Source organism: Perca fluviatilis, chromosome 19 (genome assembly GCF_010015445.1).
Source record: "Perca fluviatilis chromosome 19, GENO_Pfluv_1.0, whole genome shotgun sequence".
Taxonomy (NCBI): Eukaryota; Metazoa; Chordata; class Actinopteri; order Perciformes; family Percidae; genus Perca; species Perca fluviatilis.
Genome location: NC_053130.1, coordinates 31,824,929 through 31,851,494, shown reverse-complemented (window position 1 = coordinate 31,851,494; position 26,566 = coordinate 31,824,929).

Below are 26,566 nucleotides of genomic sequence, written 5' to 3'. Positions count from 1 at the left end.
ATTAATATAATCTACTTCATGTTCAAAATGTAATGCCTAGTGCTAGTAGGCCTAGGTTTATTAGACGCCTTCTTCCACTTTAGTAAACTTAAAATGAACTATCGCTACTTACCTTAGCCTAGCCTACTGCATGCAAAATCCCCTTGGGGAGCAATAAAGTATCAATCTAAAATGGAAACAATGGTGTGACTATCCCTATTTGAAAATACATGTTAATTAATTTAAACATTTGAATCGTTTTGGTTTACTTTGTACATCAGCAAGCCTGCAATACAATGTGATGTAAGAGCTACCCAGCGTAAAATGGATATATTACAAGACAAAAACAAGGACTTGGTTTTTTTTTCTGATATTTTAACTGATATCAAAACATTTCATATTTATTACGGCTTCATAAATGATTCCAGTATATAACACAGGTTAACCATTCTTAAAACTAAGTGTTTAGTATCCCTGCAACAACACTACCTTGAACAGTTTCTTCCTTAGACTTTTGCTCTGCAGTTGCAGAGCATGAACCTTTGCCACAAGGTGTTGTCTCAACTTATGAAAGGTACAGACAACCAGTGAAATTAAGCTAAAGTGGTGGCTGTCTATGCCATCTTGAGTCCTAACAATGTGATCACGAAGACCAAATATGTCCTCGGACCCTACTTTTGCTTTCACAACTGTGTTTAACAGAGACATGGGCACTGACGGGCTGCTGAGTTGATGTTAGTTGATGAGGCCCGTTGGATGCCGTGCTCAGCCGAGCGAATCACTTTAACGGTACCTTGACTTGGTATCACTAGGCCTCCGTTGTTTCTGAGGGTGATTCAGATGCTAGTCATCACCAAAACATGGTATGGTCGAAGCTACCACTACTGCTATGACATTCATTGCATGCAAGTTTTCTCATGACTTGCCTAACTACAAATCCCGCAACGTAAACAAGTGCGTTCTCAGTTAAGCACCCAAAGCTTGTTGCTAAATAACTATGGTCCAAAGGGAGAGGATGCAATGTTGTCCTCAGCTGGCACCACAGATGACATGTCAGCAGCTGAGAGACACATGGTGTCATCCTGTGGTTGAACGTCCATAAGCAGCACAAAAGTCCGGCATTAGTATATATATCTATGCGTTCTATGAACAGGCGGAGATAGCAGAGTTAGCTACTTCCTATGACAAGCGCAACCTACAGACCCCCGTTCCAAGATGGCGGCGGTGTTGATGCATGCTTAGAAGCCCAAGGCAACATTTAGTAAGTATATATATATATATATATATATATATATATGATTTCATAATCCCCGCATTTTCGTTGCAAAAAAGTCACATATATCTTAGCAGAAAATTGAAAAAAATGTTGCGTACTTACTTCACACAAGAGCAGCCATTTTCCCGTTTCCAAGGGAACGTTATGAAGTGACGTAAGTACGCGACGTGAACATCATTGAAAAGCAGGTGTTGGAGGTTGAATTTGACATGTACTTTGATTCTCTTAAGTTGGTATCCAATAAGAAACCTATATTAATATCTGATGTCTACTCAAATTTCTTTGTTTAAGTGCTCCTGCTGTCTATATTATTAAACGATTTTTAAAAGTCTGTCTCTTTTATTTCCCTCTGTTTAGACTATTACTTTTATTTTTACTTTAATATTATATTATTTGTATATATTTTTGTATCTTATTTGTTTACTTATTGCAATGACTGAATATCTGTAAATTATTTTTGGAAATTAAGTTTTTAAAAAGCAGGGTGTTGGGGGAATCACTTTTTCTTCTCTTTTTCATCAAACCGCAGTTTTTGCAAGTTCCTGCAATTTCATCGCATAAAGTTGCATAAATATCCCGCATATTCCATCGCATTTTTTAAGAAAACGTGCCGCATAATCAAGGCTTTTTGCCCGCAACAATCACAAAAAAACTCTTTTTCTGGAAGGACTGATATATACACATGTGGTGGTGATGGCGCAGTGGATATGACACGTGCCTTTGGTGTGGGAGATCCGGGTTCGATTCCCACTGCGATACATCAACCAATGTGTCCCTGAGCAAGACACTTAACCCCTAGTTGCTCCAGAGGCGTGCGACGTCTGACGTATGTAGCAATTGTATGTCGCTTTGGATAAAAGCGTCAGCTAAATGACATGTAATGTAATATATGTGTATATATATATATGTGTCTATATATACAGTACAGGCCAAAAGTTTGGACACACCTCATTCAATGTGTTTCTTTATTTTCATGACTATTTACATTGTAGATTCTCACTGAAAGCATCAAAACTATGAATGAACACATATGGAATTATGTACTTAACAAAAAAGTGTGAAATAACTGAAAACATGTCTTATATTTTAGATTCTTCAAAGTAGCCACCCTTTGCTTTTTTTGATAACTCTGCAAACCCTTGGTGTTCTCTCAATGAGCTTCATGAGGTAGTCACCTGAAATGGTTTTACCTTCACAGGTGTGCTTTGTCAGGGTTAATTAGTGGAATTGTTTCCCTTATTAATAAACAAGCAAAGGGTGGCTACTTTGAAGAATCTAAAATATAAGACATGTTTTCAGTTATTTCACACTTTTTTGTTAAGTACATAATTGTGTTCATTTATAGTTTTGATGCCTTTAGTGAGAATCTACAATGTAAATAGTAATGAAAATAAAAAGGAAACGCATTGAATGAGAAAGTGTGTCCAAACTTTTGGACTGTACTATATATATATATATATATATATATATATATATATATATATATATATATATATATATATATATATATCATCAAGCTACCAAACAAGCTAAGTAACTTCATAGCGGACTCATGGAAAAATACATAATTCTTTTGTCATGACTGATTAATTAATGACTCAGCTTCACCTGTATTAGAGAAAATAATCACTTTATCCGGTGTTTAAAAGTGAATAAAACAGCCTTGCCAGTCTACTTATTGACGCAATTCGATATTTTCCCACGAGTCCCACTGGACTTCTGCGTATCTGTAACGTAAAGGGAAAAAAACCAAGCAGTGGACCAAACCACTGTAAGGAAAGGAAGGGGGGGACTCCAAATCTTTCTAAACTTAAAATGCATTTTTTGCACCGTTTGACTTTGTATTGTTTTACTACTTACACAATTATTTGAAGTATATATTATTTACAACACACAATGTGGTTTTAATGATATTTGTAAGGGGGGGGACAACCCTCAGATAGCTATGCCTATGTAGGAAAGCATAATATGTAGTCAGCTGCATGCAGAAATGGAACTGCCAGGCTTAACACTTGCGACATTGTTCTGCTACTGCACACACACTGGGACTTTAAAAAGCAGCGACCCTTGTATGACTGACTCCTTTTTTTTCCCTTTCTTTGTGTTGTTCAGAGGGTCTACTGCACTTCCTTCACTGTATTTCCCAAACTGAGGGAGCTCACCATGAGAAAACATGGAACAGATGTTAGTTTAAACAGAAAACGCTCACTTGTGGACCCGCTTTAATCCCCATCTCCCGAGCACATAACTGGGCAGAACCTGAGAATTAGCTCGGAGACTAATGTGTGCCGTGTTGTAAACTTCTCCCGTCACGGACTGCCGAGAGTTTGTTTAAAGACATCTCTACCAGGGTTTGACCACAGTGGGATTTTTAAAGGCTGCTATTCATATATTGTTGCAGATTGTTTGTGTGTTTTTTTTATTAGTGCTTTTGCCTCTAACTGGTAATATTACACTTGTTTGTTCACATTCTCGCCTCATTTAAATAAATAAAAAGGGAATTAAAGCGCAAGAAGGGTTTGCAAACTCAAGGTTTCTCTTTTCCTTATCAATTAGGAAACAAGTCATTAGGCATTCAAACAGTTTTCCCCAGCGTTTGGCCAAAAAGTCCCCAACTAACAACTTCAGGTATCAATGTTGTAGTACTCGAGATCGGTCTTCGTCTCGAGACCGGTCTTAAAACCAATGTTTGAAGGTCTCTGTCTCATCTCCAAATCGGCCGCATTTTTACTCGGCCTTGTCTCGGTCTCAGATAAAGAGGACTCTGGATTTTATTTCAAGACCGGTCAAGACCACAACTGCAGGGATATCAGTAAATTGCCTGTGCATTGTCTGATTAACGCCTATGTGTTAAAACTTGCAAATGCAACCAATAACTTGACTTATATCTAATTTGAAATTTGTTATCGTAAACCCCCGTCTCCCTGCCCCCCTTTACACGCACTCATAAGTGAATGCGGAACCGGAGAAGCTCTGGCTGTCTGGCACTGGTCTGGTCCTGGTCTCGACTCGGTCTCAAACCCTCAAAGTCGCGGTCTTGTCTCGATCTCGACACCCTCTGGTCTTGGTGATGGTTCAGGTGGTCTTGACTACAACATCGTCGGGTAGTAACAAAGTCATGTTCCAAAGTCAAACAGCCTCCAAACGGCTCCGACAAGCAGCGTAGAGAAAACAAATTGTCACTGAACCTTTTCACCGACTTGTTCCCATCTCTCTCTTTTTATTTTTTTCCATCTGACTCTGCCTCTTTATTGTTTACTTTTTAATTAATCGCGCCGGTTCATTCTAAACATGTCAGAATAAATACATTTTTCATCCCCGGCTGATATCGGCCCCTCCGCCCGCTCCAATATTAATGCTGCAGAGAATTCAGCCACTGTTTGCAAATAATATCCTCAAATTGAATCATTGTTGCATGAATATATGCAAAATATTCATTTCAGGCGGCGTGAGGGTTGAGTGCTTTTAAATTGGAGAGATCATTCATGGCTTCACCTTTTCAGGCGAGATAAAGTCGTGTGCAGTAACATTACAATGTCAGTGGAGGGGAGGACGGGGGTGATGAAAGAGAGAGGGATGAGAGAGGGAAAAGGTAGAAATAATGACAAGGGAAAAGCAGCGCGAGCCAATAAAAACAACTAAATCCAAAGCGAATGAGAACAGAAGAATGTAAGACAAAGGAATGAGAACAAGGACAGAGTGAAATGAAAGGCCATTCTCTCTCCCAGTCTTGTTCCATCACTTTGTAAGCATCACGCAGCGGGGATCAGTGTGTGTGGTGTTCCGATATTACCGGTTGGTGTTATTAATAAGTCAGGTAAGTGACAGAATTAAAACTAGTAAGGGCTCACGGAGCACACGCCTCCAGTAAGGCTGCAAAACCCTTTATATATTTGTTATTTTAATAATAGAAATGTGCATGTAGATCCAAAATGGACAAAGTGGTAGACAATTGTGGGCCATGCTTCATTCTAGTAAGTGCAGTAGTTCATGAGAAAATAGCAACAATACTTAAAAATTCACACTCTTGCATTAAGAAATTCTTTAAACAATGGTTAGGAGATACATACAACTAATAATTAGATCAATGACTTGCGCTTTGATTTTCCACCAAATGTCATTAAAATCTGGTTACATGTTTTCGTCCCCCCAAAAAAATGACAGACCCGTCAAACAAAGAAAAAAAAAAAAGAAAGTAAAAAAAAAAAAAAAAACAAAAATGTAAACTGTTAGGAGCTAATAAGCTTCACTAATGTCCGATGGTCCCACCCCAATGTTCCCACACGCCCTATGTTCCCACAAGCCCAATGGTCCCACGCCCCCGCCCAATGTTCCCACGGCCCTATGTTCCCCGGCATATGTTCCCACAGTCCAATGTTCCCACAGCGCTCCATTCCCACGCCCCAATGTTCCCACAGCCCTATGTTCCCACAGCCCAATGGTCCCACAGCCCAATGTTCCCACAGCCCTATGTTCCCACAGCCCAATGGTCCCACAGCCCTATGGTCCCACAGCCCTATGTTCCCACAGCCCAATGGTCCAACAGCCCAATGTTCCCACAGCCCAATGGTCCCACAGCCCTATGGTCCCACAGCCCTATGTTCCCCACAGCGCGCCAATGTTCCCCCCCCCCCAAGGCCCCTTCCCACAGCCCTATGTTCCCACACCATAAACCCAATGGTCCCACAGCCCAATGTTCCCACACCGCCATGTTCCCACAGCCCAATGTTCCCACAGCCCCATGTTACCCTCCCCCACTCTTTCCTCTCCCCCCTCTTCTACCCCAAAAAAACAAAAAACACAGCCCCACAGCCCAATGGTCCCACAGCCCAATGGTCCCACAGCCCTATGTTCCCACAGCTGCCCAATGTTCCCACAGCCCTCATGTTCCCACAGCCCAATGTTCCCACAGCCCTATGTTCAAAAAAAAACCACAGCCCAATGGTCCCACAGCGCCCTATTTGTGTCCCACAGCCCCACTATGTTCCCCAATAACCAATGTTCCCATAGTCCAATGTCCACAGTGTGTTCCACCTATGTTCCCCCGCCCTATGTTCCCACGTTTCAAAGTATTTTTGCTGAAAATTAGGCCCTATGTTCCCACATTTCTGGGAAATTTTCAAAATTAGGTCTTGTGTTCCTACATTTCACTTCAAGGGTTAGGGTTAAGGTTAGGGTGGGTTAAGGGTTAGGCGAACATAGGGCCTAATTTTGGAGAAAAAAAATCTTAGAAATGTGGGAACTGTGGGAAGATAGGGCCTTATTTTCAGTGAAATTTGTTTTCTTAGAAATGGGGGAACATAGGCCCGCGGGAACATAGGCCTGTGGGACCATTGGGCTGTGGGAACATAGGGCTGACCCCACTACTTCCGTAGATGTATCCCTTCTAGCCACAACAGTTTCCAGTCTGTCAGTTTGGGAACATAGGCCTGTGGGAACAAAGGGCTGTGGGAACATAGGCACACTCCCAAAGTAGCTACCGGAAGTTACACAAAATTACACCAAATCTCGCCAAATCTAATCTAATAAAGTCATTTTAACACTTTCATCCAGGAAATGTGTGTTCGTTCCACTGGACTGTTCCAAAAATCAATCTTTTTCCTAAACTTAACTCGTTAAGTCGTTTTGGTGCCTAAACTTAAATGTCGTCGCCATAGCTGTATCCATTCTAGCCTTAACCACTGGAAACCTCAGAAATGTATGGAGCCCCTAAAGGTCCATTAGAATTTTGTTTTCTTGTGCGCATGACATACTTTTCTCGTAAGCACGCTAAAGTAAAGTATATCTTGCTCAAGAGAAACCAATCTAAGGCTAGAAAAATGATGCTAACGAAGTACTACTAACGTTATGTGGCTTAAGTTAACATTTCACATTCACAGCATGAAATCGATCCACAGTTACCTTATCATCTTTAAGTTTGTTGATGACACTATCAGGTACATTTCGTTGCATTTTCAGGAAGATGAATACCTCTTCATCGGCAGCCATTCTGACCCCTATTTTTCCACCACCCGCGTCACGGCGCATCCCAGAAGCGTGCGTGAAGCGGCTCCAGGTCTATTTCACGTTGGAATAGCCAGGCAGGAAGTGAAACAGCGAGAGCATCCAGTCAGATCATGAAAAGACCCCCAATGTCGTATACAACACCACGGACAACGAGAGATTCATCTTGCAGTTTGAACAACATAATACGACATCACAGGTCCCTTTCATCAGGACAAAGCCAGAAAAGAGAAGGCGTGGAGTTTAATCCTTCTGTTGTCCTTGGGTAAAATTTCACCCGTTTTCAGTTTTTTACATCAGAAGTATGGGTTTCTTTCAACCAAAATGCCAAAAAATAACATGGATGCATGGATGATCTTTGGTAAATTGAATGATTACTTTCATTGAATTTAGGGTGTTTTATTCAGTTTCATAGCATTTGAAAAAAAAAGTTTAAATGGTTTCAAAACAGAATCCTGACTAACTATCGGGCAAAAAAAACAAATGGGGGCGAGCTTGCGACAGTATCTCATGCTGAAGAGAAAAGTATCTCGCGTGCACAAGAAAAGAAAAAAAATCCCTTTAGGGCTCCGTAGAAATGTAGATAATTGTGGCTGCTGATCAAACAAGAGTAAGACGGGTGCCTGGGTAGCACACCTGATAGAGCGCGCGCCCATATATAGAGGTTCACTCCTCGACGCAGTGGCCTTAGGTTCAACTCCGGCCTGCGCCCCTTTGCTGTATGTGATTCCCCTTATCTCTCCCCCCTTTCATGTCTTCAGCTGTCCTGTCCAAATAAAGACCTAAATTGCCCACAAAAAAAAGAAATTGAAGGAAAATTGAAATTTTAAAGAAGTACCAGTGGTACACTTTCAATTGAACGGATATATAAAACAATTTCATTCATACACATCTGGTGGTACTGTACCACCAGACCCAGCCTATCAAAGCTGACCAGCTCATTCTTACCCAACATGACCTGTGTTAGCCTAAGGACGGGGCTACCTCTACCTAGGGCTGTGCAATTATTTGGAATTTGAATGGCGATTTCGGCTCCTAATGATCACTAGAACGATGTAATTTTTTTGCACATAGCACTTTGCAAATAAACTCTTATTTTGTTTTGTGGTCTGAACAAAAACGAAAAAAATTAAAATAAAATGTCCTGTGTTCTGAAAAGTATAAAAGGGAAATTTCACAGTTCAAGGTGTTTTCGCTGTTTCACCTTTTTTCCAAGTTCAGTACATGGAAAGGCTGGTGGGTTTACTTTTCATGGCTAAATGGCTAAACCTTTATCCATATTTAAACAACCACAATTAGGCCACATCGTATTGTTCCATGTGTCTGTCCAGGGAACGACATGCTACATCTCAAGGGGTTATTCCTAATAAAAGAAATTTCAAATTTCAAAATAAAACAAAGTGCTCACTTTCAAATGAACAGAAACCAGGAGAACAACTGTAACGACTTCACCAAACCAACCAAACCAGCCATTTGTTACCCAGTGGACCATCAGATAACCATGTAGACCATTTGCATGTTAAGAGCTTATTCTCCACACTCTCCTGTAGCTTTTCCACCCTGCTGGCGTGCACCATTTATAAGTTTCTATGTCCTGTATCTAATAGGGGGAAAAAACTAATATCCAAAAGCAAATATTATTCTTTACCTCTGCTGCCCCCCCAACCCACACACACACGCACACATACTTTCTTCTCCCTCACACGGCTGCAGATTAACAAGTCTAAACATGGCATAATCACCACCACAATCAAATTCCTCAGATATGAATGCCGATGCCGTGCCCTCACCAATATTTTATGGTAATACAATAAAAATGTAAAGTTGAAAACAGCAGCTCCGTTTCTTCTTCTTCTTCTTCATGTAGTGTAAAAGGTAAGCTGAAGAGTAGCAGAGGGAGGTGTGTATGGGGGGGGGGGATGAGTTGATAGGGGTTTATCACATGGCCCGGCATCGCCGAGGGATAGGCTGTCGCTAGGAGACGGAAGCAGGGAACGGACCAGTGGCAATGATGTATTAACTGGCGAAGGTGGCTGACAGTAATCTCTGTCACTAGATGCAGTGGCTGTCTAAGTCCTGTCATTTTATGCATCTCATGCAAAACAGATGTACCCGGATATTCCAGGCTCAGAGAGGGAGAGAGAGGGAGGGAGGGAGGGAAAGAGATCCAGCGGGGATGGAGCATGGAACGGGTGGAGGGTGGCGGGGTGCTTTAAAAATCATTAGACAGCTAGAGGTTGGAAGGGCTGTCACAAAGAATTTCATTATTTTTCATCCGGTATTGAGAAAAAGGTGGATTGTGCATATTGAAATTTTTTGTATTTTTTTTTTTCCCCCGCCACCATATAAGCCTCTAAATAATTTGGGAAGTTTCCAGGGCAGAAGTTTTCCCTTTTCCTCTCCGCTCATTACCCAGAGTTCGGGGCAGAGGTGCTCAATCACGGCCGGCTGAAGGAAACGCTTACACATAGAAACACGCCCCGGCGCCGCCGCCGCCTCCTTCTCTTCCTCCCTCCTGTCCTCCCCTCCGCTCTCTATCCACACTCCATCCTTTACCACTCCATCTCCCATTCCCCTGCCCCGCAACCATTGTCCTTGCCACTTGCCCGGCTCTTCCTTTATTTCTTCCGCTTTCACTTGCTTCGACGCCGATGCCGTCCTCCTTCTCTCCATTCCTTTGCCCCCGTTCTTTGGTTTTTACCTTTCTTTTTTCTTCTCTCTCGGCTCCTCGTCACCATTGCCCTTGGTAACCTTTTTTTTTTGGACTTTCTGCACCCCCCATAGCTTCTCGTGATAGCTCTATCATGTCTTTTCGTCCGTCATTCATCCTTTTTTCCTATACCTTTCTCTACCATTATCCCATTGCAACGCTCAAAGACTCCACAATCTGCAGTATATTGGTTGGATTTTTTTTCTAAATCACCATAAAACCTGTAAGGATTAAGAGCTCAGTATTCTAAATTGATAATAAAAAAAAGATACCTTCAATCAGATGCACATCCCCTTATTCTGAAATAACAGACTCGAGGATTGAATGACAGTCAGCTTTTCTTGCTCGTGCCATCCTCCCTCGGATTGGCCTACAAAACAAAATGTCTGTTAAGACTGTGAACTTTGTGGCCTTTTCCCCAGCATCCTTTCCTAACAACACATTCTCACTCCCATTGCGTCAAAAAACAACACTTGGGGCGCCTGGGTAGCTCACCTGGTAGAACGTGCGCCCATATATAGAGGTTTATCCCTCGACGTAGCAGCCATGGATTCGACTCTGACCTGTGACTCTGACCATGTCGTTCTCCCTCTCTCTCTCTCTCTCTTTCTCTCTCTCTCCCCTTTCAGGTAGCTGTCCTATAAAAATAAAGGCCTAAAATGTCCAAAAAATTATAATTTCTCTGCGTTTTTAAAAAAAAGGGACGCTTGGTCAAGTGTCTTTGCCATTTGTTTTGACCCAAAAAGTCTCCTTTAGCGTCATATTTCGATGCGTTTGGCCGAGTCTTTTGGCGTTACTATTTGAAGCTCTCGGGACTCGCGTCTAGCCTTTTGGCGTCACATTTGGACGCGTTTGCTCGGGACTCTTCGTGTCACATTTTGACACTCTGGGTCGGGACATATGTTTCACTGACATGCGGCACAAGAACGGGACAGTTACATTTAGGAAAAGATTGTGGGTGGGGTTACAAAATGTACGTTTCAGGACACGCGGGACAAAAACGGGACATGAACCCCGGTCTCCTGGGTAAAAGTCCTGTCTTGTTTGACCCATCCACCACCCAACCAACCTCCTTAAGTGGATTTTCGGTCTTGCATTCTACTCCGTACTAGCCTGGTTGACACCAGACCTGGGGAAGGTTCATTCACAGCCCATTTCCAAAGGGGCGTCACCAATGGATGCCGCTCAAATGCCTCTGGGCGCAACTGGATAGTCCTTCAACCAATCGGACCAACGATCCAGGTGACGTAGCAGCGACAGCAGCGCTGTCATCATCGTGTAAAACCCGCCTCAACGGTTGTAATTGGTGCCTCGATTTGGAAAAATGGGCTCGAATGGGCTCTTGGCCAGACGGACTTGCAGAGCAAATCTCAAAATTGCTGGAAGTTCGTCAGGGTTTTCCCAGGCTAACTCGTTACAGTTGTAGCTCTTAATACTAACTCATCTTACAACGCTGCGGTTGAGCTACTGCTATGCCCGGTGCGTCCCAGACAGACAGACGCTAAAGGGGATTTTTGCATCGCTATCTGATGCTGAAAGCCACTGACCAAGTCTCTTATTTATTTTAAGAGTTGGGAGTGAGAACGGGTTGTTCCTAAAAGGAAGTATTTCTCTCTATTTGATCGACTAATGAGTTTTGTGTGTGTCTGAAGATTTCAACCCATAGTACAATTTTAAACGTTGGAGTATATCTTTGCAGGTCCACTTGGTTCCTGGTATTGGAAGGCCTGCGTTTTGCTGGGTTCATATTTCTTTCAGTCACATGGGGAGGGTGTCATTCTTGCCGCAGGTCTCGGGTCTGTGTATCAATATGTCTAACACCCGAGTGGATCCCAGTGGACTCATTATCAGCTCTGACAACGTGGTGCATCACAATCATCACAGGGTAAATATGTGTTCTTTGAACCAGAGTGGGAACTGGGGAAAAAAATGACAAATGTTGCTTCTCTTTTCCACAGCTTCTTCATTGGTGCTGCATCATGTTTGTGTTCTCTCTCTCTATCTGGGGCAGTTTGGGTCGAACGCTTTTGGATCAAGTCTAATAATCCGCAGGTCTATTCGAATTGAGCCTGACTAGCCCCCAGGTCCTTTTCAAATCATCTCTTTCATGTCTTTAAGTGAATTAAGACACAAGTGGTGTGGGTTGGTTTTCCATAGGTCTATTTTGGATCTGGTCCAATGTTGAGCCACCCTGTGTGATGAGTGTATCGTAAGTAGGACTGGGCATCAAGAACAAGTTCCACCTTGGAATCGTTTCAAATCCGATAATTGTTCCCAAATTTAACATTATTTTTATTTCATTATTAATAATTTCATTATTATTATGACAACGCAAGTTTTTGTTTCTGTAGCGGCAACCCTACTTACAGGAACTTGTTGTGTTGCCGCCATGGAGCGCAGTAAGCAGCGATCTGACGTGTGGCCTCATTTTTATGTAGATAAAGCCCGGTAAAACTGTAAATCACCACTGAATCGAAATAAAATCTTCCTCTTATCTGTGAAATAAGCATGTGTCCCGTTTCAACTCCACCCCTCAAAGAATCATGGTTGAGGATCGATAAGAACAAGAATCGAAAGGAAGAATCGGAAGTGGAATCAAAACTGTAAAAATCGAAACGATGCCCAACCCTAATTGTAACACAAATGTTTGCTTTAAAGGAGACCTATCATGCTCAATTTCAGATTCATACTTGTATTTTGGCTTTCTATTAGAACATGTTAACATGCTTTAATGTCTGAATATACCTGAATTAACCCTCTGTCTGAAATGCTCCGTTTTAACGCCTGTCTCTTTAAGACCCCCTCCCGAAATGCACAGTCTGCTCTGATTGGTTGGGAGATACATATGGCACACATTTGCAAACGTAATTGCCAATTGTCTACATAAAACAGACTGAGTTTGTTGGTTGGTAGGCACCCTAGATACCCAAATCATCTATTGTTTTTTTGGAACATTTCCGGCCACATTTTATATCTTTAAAAGGTGCTACAGTGTGTGACATGTTGTGCTACTTAGTTATTAAGCCAATATTTAAAAAGAATAGGTTTCTAAAAGGAAAAAAAATAGAATTGTTAACCAACTTTAAAGGATTCTTTCGATTGGTAACACATAAATTAAGTTGTTCAAATCAGTTTACAAGCAATTGTGTTAATCTAACTCAACTCTTTTCAGTGTATTACAAAGAGGATGATATAGCACATATGAGCATGTATTTATGTATTTTCATTTTTCATGTTCATAAAGAACAACTGAAAAAATGGTGTCTCCCTACATTCCATTTGTCACAAACCGGGCCGCACGGCCATGACAGAAAATAAGGAGTTGCACTGAACAAAGCCAATTCAATTCAAATATAAATCATGACGCAAAAATACACTTAAACTAACAGTGGGATGTGTAATCAATGAGTTCAATAACATGAGTGGGTGCACGAGTGGAAGAATGTATGTGTAGTGTTGTATGGTGCAGCAAAAAAAAAAAAAAAAAATGGTGTGTGAGCGAGGAGGGAGCACAACTGAATCCAAAAAAGATCCCTAGCTCATAGAGCACAGGTGTTGCCAGTGAAACAAATGAGCCCAGGATCTTCCACTCTACTGACGACGCCCTCTGCCACGCCCACCTGCAGTACCTGCAAGGAAAGCAGCCGCACAAAGTAACAGGCAGCCACGGCGGAGAGGGTCGTCACACCGGTAACATTCTTTTAGTCCAACGATGTAATCATTTATTAAAAACCTTCAGTCAAAATACCTCCCAAGAGCTGAAAGTGTAAAATAGTCAGTTTATTTAAATATAGGAGGCTCTGTAACTAAAGCTGTAATCAAGCTAAAAGTGCATTGATGTATTTACTTTATTGTATGTTCACCTTGTGAGGGTGGAAAATCCACTGAATCACCACCATGAAACGCTACATTTAAACCGTTCTAAGAGAAATACTATAAACTACATAGTCAGTCAATATATTAAAGATGAAATTTGACATACTGCATCATATCAGCGATACACAGTATATATATATACCAAACTAATATGCGTATTGATCTACAAACACTCACACGCTGGCTGCATACAGGCCATTCCAACTGTACTACATAAAGTACACTACTTATATTTTACTCCTTTTCTTCACGCTAAAGCGACACTGTAGCAGCATCTTAATTGCACATCTATTTGCTGCAGAGAAGCACATCACATATTAACGACAGTGTACATAGTGCATGTAGACAGCAGCAGAAGGACGATATCTTTTTATCTACCTGCAATAAAACTCACCCTCTGTCCAAGCCATGAATAACCCCACCCCCACGGGCGCGGGGCCGGGCGGCCCCAAAAAGGAGGAGGGGAAATTTAGGGGAAAAGAAAAAACAAAAAATTAAGAAAAACTGCATGTTTTTCGATAAGAAAAGGAGAATAGAGAGTAAGTCAGCAGGGCAACGTAAGCAGTTTGGGTCAAACTTATCTTTCTACATGAACTGTGACTTAAATTCACCGTCAAACTGATTAAAATGTTTGCACATTGATCTCTTTCCCAAAACTGTTGACAGAAAGTTGGCAGAATATGGGGCATGCGCTCCATGTCCCGAGGCTCAGTCCTTGGGTGGCCCAGGGTTCCGACCAGTGGCCCTTTGCTGTATGTCTTCCCCCTCTATCAACACCCTTTTCCGTCTACAACTGGCCTATCAATTAAAGTGATGGTTCGGAGTAATTTACCCTAGGGTCCTTTGCACCATGACCTCGAGCCAAACACCCCCCCAGAAGCTTTTTTCACCTGGGTCTAACATTGGGCGAGTTAGCGTAGAGTAGCGTTAGCCGCTGAATAGCTTAGCGCAGGGGCTAATGGACCCACGTTTGTCTCGTAAATGACCCCACTAATAATGCCCGAAATGATACCAAAGGTCTACACTAGTACAAGTAGGTTATGCACTCATAAAACGATGGATTGGAAAGTTTGTAAGTACACCAGAAGTTTATGAACACTTGCCTGCTCTCTTCTGCTCTCTGTTGCTGCTGCTGCTGCTACCTGCAGTTAGACGAGTGCTTAGGGCTGTCTACAAATTACTACACCGAAAAGAGATACAACAAAAATATGTATTAATTTAATGATTAAATAAGGTAATGTCTCCAAACTTACCTCAATTATTACTTGTCCCCTGCTAGTTATATTACAGCACTTACTTTAAAAAATAAGTTAAATTAAAAAATATTTTTGTTGCATCTCTTTTCGGTGTTGTAATTTGTAGACGTCCCTAAGCACTCGTCTCACAGCAGCAACAACAACAGCAGAGAGCAGAAGCCAGCAGGCAAGTGTTATTTACATAAACTTCTGGTGTACTTACAAACTTTCCAATCCATCGTTTTATGAGTGCATAACCTATATATACTAGTGTAGACCTTTGGTATCATTTTGGGCATTATTAGTGGGGTCATTTAAGAGATACAAACGTGGGTCCATTAGCCCCGCGGTAAGCTATTCAGCGGCTAACGCTACTCTACGCTAACTCGCCCAATGTTAGACCCAGGTGAAAAAAGCTTCTGGGGGGGGTGTTTGGCTCGAGGTCATGGTGCAAAGGACCCTAGGGTAAATTACTCTGAACCATCACTTTAAAGGCCAAAATGCCCAATGTTGGCAGGATATCATTGTATGATTTAGCAGCATAAAGTACAGAAACGCATATGGACAGGGGTGTCCAAAGCAAAGAGAGAAACTGCATCACGGCCCAGGACCCCTAGGGGCCCCAAATGTGCAAAGTTCAGCATGTTGTCACTTATTGGTAATTTGTGGTCAATTAATTGAAAGTTCATTCAGTGATTTCAATAAGGTAAAAATGAGCTGCGGGGCCGCGCTCCCACACAGGCCCAAAGGTTGCTGGGTGGTCATTTGATTAAACGCATTCATTTTGGACTATGCAACACATTAGTTCAAAACTGAAATAATTGTGGTCTTAAAACTTCATTTGACACAAGGACAATTGTCACGAGCAGACCCCAAGAAGCAGCACCCACCTTCAAGCCCTTAAGTGAGGTAAAACATGATTCTATTTTTCATTTAAATTGGCATAAACCAGTTGATACACAATAAGCCTAAAGCTTTTGAGAGCTAGTCTGAATCACCAGACGTACATTTCCAGGACCAAGTGCCTGACATCCTGCGCGTGATGTCCCTTACCTTTCGCTCTCTGTGTTGCCGTTCTAAAACTCTGTTGGGAAACCACAACAAACTTCGAACTGGCAAGCTACACGCTACACACACGCAACAAGGCAGGCCTGCTTGGTTCTTTCTGGGAATGTTTGTAAAGGAACATGTTTACGGCATTTTAGGACAGATTGGCGGGGGTTGCTCTGGAACGAAGTACACACGGAGCTACACTAGTAAGAGCAAATGAGGTTAAACCGTGTATCCAGCTAATTTAAATAGTTCACGTACTGTATTCTTTGAACACTCAACTTCATTGAATATTGTATGTGGCGTTTTCTTTCTCGGGGTGCAAATGTTCTAGCCTGAAGTCGTCTGATACTGCTCCATTGGGCTGTGATTATGGGGGGTGTCTCAACCGAACCAGGAAAGAAAATGCTCTGTACTCAATTGGATAATATATATACAATATAAAACTATATACAATATTCTATGCTGTATTGATTTTTTTTTTTTCCCCAGTCCTAGTGTCCACATACTTTTGACCACACGTTTAAGTTTATCCACGCATTTTCCCATAACTACAGTACACCACTGTAGACGAGGGAGAGAAAGGCAAGAGGGAGTTGAGTGAGGGAAAGAAATATATGTAGACAAGTGAGAAAAACTCACAGCAGTGAAGAAAAAAGGGAGGAAAAAAGCAAAAGAGTGGCGGATAAGGGGGGAAAAAGGGTCAAAGAATAAAGGGATGATAGAGAGAGAGTGGGAGAAAAAGATGTAAGTGGGCTCTGCGGAGGCCCCAGTCGGTGGCAGTCTGTCTCTGATTTCCATTCATTGTTAAGATGGATGAGATCCCAGCCGGACGAAGAGCAGACCGCTGCATTTCTTCTTCTACTCTCTCTCTTTTTTTTTTTTTGGGGATAGGGGGGCATTATTCAAAACAGAGCTTATTTTTGGTGGCCATTATGCATGCACACCTGATCAGCATGTCAGCCTGGCCTCCCCGCATCGCATGATGGAACGGCCCAATTTACCTCTTTCACCTGCCTTGCATAAAGGCGCACTGAGCGCACACCGGCAGGCACTGTCTCGATGTACTGTACAACACACACGCACACACACACACAAAGACATACAGGCGCGGTGGAGTGGAGGTGGGAGGATGGAGTGTGCGTGATCATACATGGATGCACACTCACTCTCACTCTCACATACACGCACACACACACACACACACACACACACACACACACTCCTGTTTATTTGCAAAGTGTGTATGAAAGTGTGTATTTATAGGCTATGCAGCTATCGGAAGTGTTGAAGAGTTGTTACTGAGTCCAAACTGAATTCATTAGCAAGTTAGGACATTCTCTCTCTCTCTCTCTCTCTCTCTCTCTCTCTCTCTCTCTCTCTCTCTCTCTCTCTCTCTAGGTATCTCTCTTGCTCTGTATCTAGTGCTACAGACGATGTAGGGGTGATCTTGACAATTACAAAATAACAACCACATCAATTAAATCTTATTGAAATGGTCAATCATTTGTAATGAATCAACTGATACATGAGCAATATGGTATTTACTGTATAATAACAGTACAGTGCTGTAGTCAAGACCACCTAAACCGAGTCATCGCCAAGACCACAGTGTATCGAGACCGAGACAAGACCAAGGCCACATAAAAAGAAAACTCATCGCCTTTTTATTACCACGAGTTTACCTGTGATACAGCCAATACATGATAGACACACCCACCAAACGAGCAAAAACACGTGGGTGGCTGTGGCTCAGTGGTAGAGTGGTTGCCTGCCAATCGGAAGGTTGGTGGTGCGATCCCTGGCCCTGCAGGCGTGACACGATAAAATAAGAAATAAATGCTAACTATCGGCACTCCTCAAATTGATCTGAAAGATCCACATTCCCATAAAAAACAGCGACAAATAAACAAATTAAGATTCCTTTTCCTTCACCTATTTAATTCTCAAAAATGTATTATAAATTTATTGATTGATAAAATAATCAAAAGGGATTGCAGAGGTGAATTTTATGTGTAGGAATGTCCCTTTGTTATTTATGAGGAAACAAATACAAGCACTGAAGGGATGAAATCAACTTTTTTTGTGCAAGCATCAGGTACAGAGGCAGATTGATAATGTTAGCTAGCTATCTTTAGCATCACTTACACTTTACTTTCTTTACAGTTTACTGTATCTATGCATCCGTTCTAAGTGCCGATAAGAATCTTGAGTACTCCAAAACCGAGAACGTTTACATGCACAACAATATTCCACTATTATTCCAAATATGACAATAGTCTGAATTTGATACAGGTCATGTAAACAGCATTTTCCAGTTGGATGTTCAGAATAAGGCCTTTTTACGAATATAGCATTTTCCGATTAAGACATGTGGGATATGCAGGTATTATTCAGGTTTTAGAGGCATTCTTTGGACATGTATACAGTGCATATTTCCCACAGTTTACGCCCAGTTTACGGCCTCTTGCCTGTTTGAGGCTTATGGTCAGCTCTGTACGTTGCTTTGGTTGCTGTACACAAACCAACCAGCCAACAGTTTGCAAGGCTGTAGACCCGATAAGAAGGATACAGCTACTTTTAAACATGATCAAAGACTTGGATATCAACAGGTTTTTGGATGTGCGCACACATCGCTACGCTGACCTTTTCAAGAAGGAATGAAAGAGGGACGCTGTGTTCACACGGTCTAACAAGTCCGCCACCGCTGGTGAACTTTTAAGAAAAAAAGTACTTTCCACAGCTACATGTAAACGATAATATTTTTTAAAGATTATTTTTGGGGCTTTTCTGCCTTTAATTGATAGGACAGCTAGGTGAGAAGACATGCAGGAAATCGTCACAGGTCAGATTTGAACCCTGGACCTCTGCGTCAAGGCATAAACCTCTCAGTATATGTGCGCCCGCTCTACCCACTGAACCAACCCGGCCACATGTTCACTTTTATTAACAATGTAAACAGCTTAGTCGGAATATCGTCTTTTTCGGAACAAGGGCAAAAACTGGAATATTATGTAAATGTAAACGTAGTCACTGCTGTTTACATGCTTATATCTGTGTATTAGAGCCATGTCCTGCATGTATGTGTATCAACACAGGATTCACTTTTTTAGTGAGACAACTTGTAACTGCTTGTGTCTTTCTGCAGGGTGTATCCACTATGGAATGAGGATTTGGTCCGCCATTTGACCCCTAAGTATTAGTCTGGGATTTGTTACTTCTTCCCAGTATGACTTTTCTTTTTAATTTGGTCACAGTGTGGCTTGGCCAAATTAGCTACAGCTTTCCTGAAGCTTTGCCCAAGCCTGTATTTATGTTCTTACTCATCCCATCAACACTGGCAGGCCTACAGTAAGAACGCAGACCATGATGTATGTGTGTATCTCACTGGGAATGTTATGATCTTTATTTTTCCATAGAAATAAATCTCTTTTTAACTCCTATGTACAATCAATTGAATGTTCACTAAATCCCTTGACAGTGATTGTCCAATCATAGTTTAGCCAACTTAACGATCACACATCAGCACATCATTTCTGTCAAGCGCTGGATGTCCTCACGTGTTGAAGGGGTGTGCATAGGGCAGTAGTAAGAGACACAAACTATTGTTCAAACATTTGAATTGATTAAACACTGCTATAAATATATATAACGTCACAACTTGTGAACAAAGCCCCAATGCACTATGTTCAAGAAGTTCTCACTCCCAATTTGTCAACAGACTGACGCTTGGTCAGTGGCCCAAAGAATCAGATACCGTTGCACAAGGCACCCTTTAGGGTCTGTATGGGAAGGGAAGGGAAGAGCAGCTGACCGACCATGCCGTAATTAGGATGGCGAAGTTTGAAAAGTGACTATAATAGGGAGTAGAAACTAAGATCTAAAATCTGCATAAGTAGGTAGGTTGGGGTGGTGAATGGGTCAAACAATGAAGGACTTAAACCCAGGTGATCAGGGTTCATGTCCCGTTCTTGTCCCATGTGTCACTTATATGTACATCTTTTAACCCCACCCACAATCTTTCTCTTTCTCTAACTCTAACTAAGTGGTTTTACCTGCACGTTGAAAAATTATACCAAAGAGATACCCAGAGCGTCAAAACTTGACGCCAACGGGTCCTGACCAAGTGTGTTGAAAAATGATGCCAAAAAGGGTACCCAGGGGTCCCGACCAAGCGTCAGTATGTTTTTAAGTCTTAACGACTACTCAAAGCGCTTTAACACAGGACAGGACCATTCACCATTTACACACATTGATACATTGGTGGCCGAGGCTGCGATACAAGGTGCCACCTGCTCATCAGATAAACATTCACACACATTTACACTCCGATGTTGCAGCATTGGGAGCAATTTGGGGTTCAGTGTCTTGCCCAAGGATACTTTGAAATAGGACTGCAGGGCCAAGGATCAAACCACCAACCTTCCAATTGGTAGGCGACCGCTCTGCCACCTGAGCCACAGCCGCCGAAACACAACCGGCAACAAACACCAGCAAAATCACTGGCCACCGGCTAGAAATGAGTGTGCTGCTTTTGTCTACCTCAGTCTGAAGTGAAGTAGTGGTGAATCCGCCACTGTTATCATTGTACACTGTGTGAGAACGGACAGCTTCACAGGCGTATCAACAGTGATGAAGGGGTTTAGGACTTTGCAAAGGGTCAATTGCCATGACAATATACTGTAGTTAAACTGTAACAGGGATTTCAAAGATCACAGTTTTTCAGAGGAATTTCAACCAGCTAGAGCTGGAAGAAAAAAAGCATAAAACAAAGTTTCAAGGAAAAAAGAAAACACCAATATGCCAAAGATTACTCACTGTCATAGTCTTGGTAACTTTAAAATGACTGAAGAATGTCAGCCTTTCAAAGTGTTATTTCATGCTGAATGGTTAATACAATAATAAAATGTCACCGCTAAGATAATCTTAAAATGACAGCGTCGGCTTGAAATTGCAGGCTGATATTTTTTTACCTGACAAGCCTGATTATCCTATCACACAAAAAAAATTTCTATTGTCTACTCTGGTGTAAGTGTATAGTAGTTTTCATTAAATGATGAGCAGATGCCCAAATAACAGAAAAAGTTTTTATCACAGAAAGTGTGTTAACCGGGTTTCATCTGATAATAATGTTCATACAAACAGCAGAAGGATCTTAGGAAGCATCACTGGAGATGACAATAATAATTCATGAAATGAATTAAAATCGCAGTTTGGCTGTAAGGCTGTAAGGCTATTGTCACTAGTGGTGTGCCATGCTGCAAAATTTGGTATCAATCCAATACCAAGTCAATACTGGGCTGGTATCACCTATCACCAGATACGATACTGATACTTTTTAATAATTAAGGTGGATTCATCATCAAATTGCTGAATCTGAATGAATTTTCATGACCTTTTAAAGGAAAAATCCGGCGCAAAATGAACCTAGGGGTTAATAACACATGGGTACCGAGTCGACCGTTCTCTGGGATCTGTTTTCATGCTAATCGAATGTGACCAGTTTTATCGCAAACCGCTAATTAGCTTATAATGCTAGTCATCGGGGCACGGCTAAAGTAAAAAGAAATCGCTATTTCTATACCACTTACAAGGCTCAAAATAGCACCACACTTCCACGGTAGCATAATGAGGGTCCCTACATGTAAACTGAAGCATTGAGAACTTTCTACGTGTACAGTCGAACGACGAACGCCGTGCTTGAGCTATGTTACTGGTTACTGGTTGCACGGTGTTCGTCGTTCGACTGGTCATGACTGTTTTCCCAAGATGGCGCAGTTTGCGATAAAACTGGTCACATTCGATTAGCATGAAAACTAGAGATGCACCAATTACAACTTTCTAGGCCGATTCCGATTTTCTTTGACTTAGGCCAGCCGATACCGATTGTAGCATTGGCTGGCATGAAATCGGCATATGTCAGACTGACCTGCCGGTCGCCGGTCATGGCCGAGCACGTGAAAACCGGCCAATTCCGGTCACCGGCCGGTCTATAAGTGCATATCTAATGAAAACATATCCCAGAGAACGGTCAACGTTGTGTGTAAGTGTTTTTGTGATTTTTCCTTTGGATTATTAATAAGTTAAAACAATTTTTTACAAATTATACAGCTTGCTGTTGTTTCATTTTGGCCTGAAAATATTGCCACACAGCGCTCCTCTTCCTCTCTGCCATTCTTCTGCTCCACCTCGGTCATGGTTGTGTGTATGTGTCCTGCTGGTCGCCGCTGGGCCTAGCTGGTTGCTTGGTGTTTGCCCAGCGCCGCTGAGTCATGTGATGGTACAACATCAAATCACAAGAGGGGGGAGGAGGAACAAAGTGTGCCTGCTCTGCGCTGTGACAAGAGCAGCACTTAGCAGCAGTACTTACACAGACACCGACAGCCAGGTCACCTCTTTTGGCGCTTTTCCATTACATGATACCTGCTCAACTTGGCTCGACTCAACTATTTTAATGTTTTCCACTACAAAAAAGCACCTGCTACCTGCTAACCGGTCCTTTTTTTAGTACCGCCTCAGTCAAGGTTCCAAGCAAGCTGAGGCGATACCAAAAGGTGACATGAAAGCGACAGAGGGGGTGTCCTGAACAAACCCGCCATTTTTAAATGGTTTAGCCAGCTGTGTTTTATTTATTTTTTTGCTGCCTCCAGCTTCATTTGAAACAAAATGTGTCTTTTGGCTGTGGCAACAACAACACACCTTCGACATGTGTGTGTGTGTGTGTGTGTGTGTGTCGCGTTAGGACGCATGGATGTATTTAAGAGAACGGGTCACGGCAGATTACCACGCTGAGGCCGTACTAAAATCTGCAATGGAAAATGGACGCACAGTGCGTCGAGTCAAGTCGAGGAGAGTTGAGTAGGTACCATGTAATGGAAAAACGCCATTTGATGAAACCACAGCGGTGCATACTGGAGAGAAACTAAAACTAAAGTATCCGTCTCATTACACTGGTATTGATCAATATCAGTACGAACGTTGGTATCGATATTATTGATATTTGGATAGATATCACCACCACTAATTGTCACGGCATAACCACAATCATAGTTATGTCTAGGGCTTACAGAGCTTTGGTTTCGTTCTTCCATTTGAAAACTGCAGAAGCTAACGCTAGACCGCCAGACTGGAGTTAAGGATTAGAGGCCAAACTTTGTCGTCGACCCCGGGGCACCGCATCCTCCTCCGCTCTGTGGGCCAGCCCGCTCCTCGTTGCGGTGACAAACAGCGTTGACTCTCAGTTGACAGTTCGTTCGTAGACAAAAGACACGTTCGTTTGACGTCTCTCTGAGCTTGGTCCATAGCGACGTGTGTCCAGCAGTGGAAGAAGTATTCAGCTCTTATAGTTAAAGGGGCTGTATGTAGGATTGCGAAGATCGAGGACTTAGCCAAAACATTTGAACATCGACAACTTCTCAGTCCCTCCCCCTTTCCGCTAAAGCCCAAAACGGTCTCCTAAGCCCCTCCCGGTTACCTACTGTCTTACCTACTCCACCTTTAAGTAAAAGTACCAACACCCCACTGTAAATAAAAGTCCTGCATTATATGTTACTTAACTAAAAGTATTTAAGTATCATCACCGGCAATTTCCACTGGATGCGGAACGTCTGCGTCCCTACTCCGTCCCAGTTCCGTCAGTCCACAGCCCTCCGCAGCAGATACGCAGAGCTTCTATTTTTGACGGACAACGGAGAGCTCCGCAGCAATTCAGCACACGGCAGATAGTGCGGGACAGGAAGTCGAGCACAGAAACAAAATAAATATCCGGTTAATTTACAAAATAAAATACACCGTGCTCACAGCGTATCATATTTCCCTGCACTACACCTTGAAAACACAGCTCAGAGTCGTTTCCCCTCTACTCCTCTGGATGGAAACAAACTGTTGTTGGTTTTGTGGTTCTATTCTACCTGAATTCGCGAACTTGTCTCGAGAACTTGTGGGTCCTCGGGACTACAGCTGTCAGTCATGGCCGCAGCCATTCCGCAAAAAATCCGGACCCGGTGGGTATTGACGGACGGCGGAGCACGCAGCCGGCACACAGCGGAGCCGGTCCGCAGCCGTTACGCATCTAGTGGAAATCCCCGGTCAGGGAAATGTACTTAAAATATTACAACTACTCAATGCAGAAAAATCCTCACATTTTAGAAACTGGAAACAATCAAAACTAATCTCTCTCTAATCATTTCAGCTGCACTTGTAGGCCTGTAATAATGGATCATTAATTCATAGTAATACATTTTACATACTACATGTTTTTTGTAGTAACTAGTAACTAAAGCTGTCAGATGAATGTCGTGGAGTAAAAAAGTAAAAAATATTTCTCTCTGAAATGTAGCGGAGTAGAAGTCGAAAATGGCATTAAAAGAAGAAACCTCATATTTGTACTTAAGTACAGTACTTGAGTAAATGTTACATTCCACCACTGCGTGTGTCCCTTCAGCCCAAGGGGGTAAGATTCGCTTCAGAACTCGAACCTCCGATGGCGCCATTTTGTTGCTACAAAGGTATCACCTCCTGTTAGCATTCCACTGACCGCCATTTTTTTTTTACGTCACTTGACTGCGAATAACTTTACATCTGAAGCGTTTAAAGACTCTATTTGTCCATTGTTTAGTTCTAAAGAAACACGACAATGTATAAAAGGCTCCATTACCTTGTATCTCACGTTATGGCTCCGTAGCAGACGTTTTTGTAAAAATAGGGTATAAAGGGTATAAACGATTGTGTCATAACCAAGTGACTTACTGTCGCACAGTAGAGGAATTACCGTATAGTACAGGAGAAGCTCGCAGGCAGTTTCGACTTACGTTAGCTGTTTAGGTTTAATTACTAATGTTAACTAGCATGTTAGTTAGCAATAATTAGCCTGTGCCTATGTTATCTCCTTACATATACCTACGCTCTCCGTCTCTGTAAGATTGGGAATGATTGAGATTTCTCTTGGCTCAGCTACCAGAAGACTTCCAACTTTCAGACACGTTGCTCACGTCACATTTACGTTGTCTCCGTCAGTTGGAGGCTGCGCAGTAAAGCAAGGGATCACCGCAAAAGTGCTTCTAATAGCCTTCACTGGTCTCCGTCCAGAGCAACGGGGTCTATTGGTCCATTATATATATGTCAATGCTTCAGCCTGCTTCACTTCCGCTTTGTAAACTCTGTGACAGAGGTAAGCCACACCCACAGCCTGGCGGCCAATAGAAACTAACAGCTTGATTCTGCAGTGACACCGTTCGAATGAAGCTCTTTATAACAACTTTTCATTTGTAATACTTGTAAAGAAATAACTGAAACTTGATTTATTGTCACAACATAGTGAGCAACTAGCTCTGTTTCTGTCCCTTTAGTCCATCCTTCGTCAACAACTTGGCTCATCTTTTCTAGTGGCAGGGCTGATCTATGTTTCGTCTTCTTCAAACTAAAAAGTAGATGTTGTTTTCTTAAAATGAAGTGAAGAATGAGATATGTAACCTTAACAAATCTGGAGGACAGGAAGACTATGAATCCGCCAGAGTGTAATAGTACTGTACACAGTATGCGGGAGCAGTCTTAGCTAGGGTTACACTTACACCTGCGTATATTTCACTATGTTGGAAGTTCATTCCGTTCAGATGTTACTGTTAAATTATTCAGCGTTGTGTTGAAGATGCTGTGAACGTGTTTACTTATGTGTTGATGAGGCATTTATTAACTTACATCATTATTGTTGAAACCCCCTTATTAAAGCCAGAGTAGCAACAGCTTTTATTTAGTAATAAAACAAGTAATGATACATCTGAGGGGCTGTTTTTTTTTCCAAAACCCAAATGCGTTATGGGTATAACATCTACTTTAATATAATCCTGTAGGATTGAGCATACAATTATGAAAAAGTAGGAGAAGGAAAACTCCACTTTACAGTCAATAATCACAGACACACCACAAGCATGTAAGTACATGATTAAAGGGGTGAACATGCTGTTGCCTTGTAAGCTGGGGACATGGCAACGACACGATTAGGGATTTTTTTATCAGATTTGTTTTTCCTTGTCTACAGGGAAGCATTGCTGATTTTCTCTCAATATGTTTTTTTTAACGCTATAGACTAGGGGTGTGACAAAATATCGATACGGCAATATATCGGTACATGGGAGGCGTGCCTATGTTCCCACAGCCCTATGTTCCCACATTTCTAAGATTTTTTTTAAAAATGACTCTATGTTCCCACAGTTCCCACATTTCTAAGATTATTTTCCAAAATTAGGCCCTACGTTCCCACATTTCCTTTTTCATGAATTTGTATCAGATTTTATCCCCCTTTCTCCCAATTTGGTAGCCAATTACACCCAACCTATTATCCAGTAGCAATGGACTACAGATGGAGTGTAACCCTAACCCTAAAATAGGGCCTAATTTTAAGACAAAGTCTTAGAAATGTGGGAACATAGGGCCTAATTT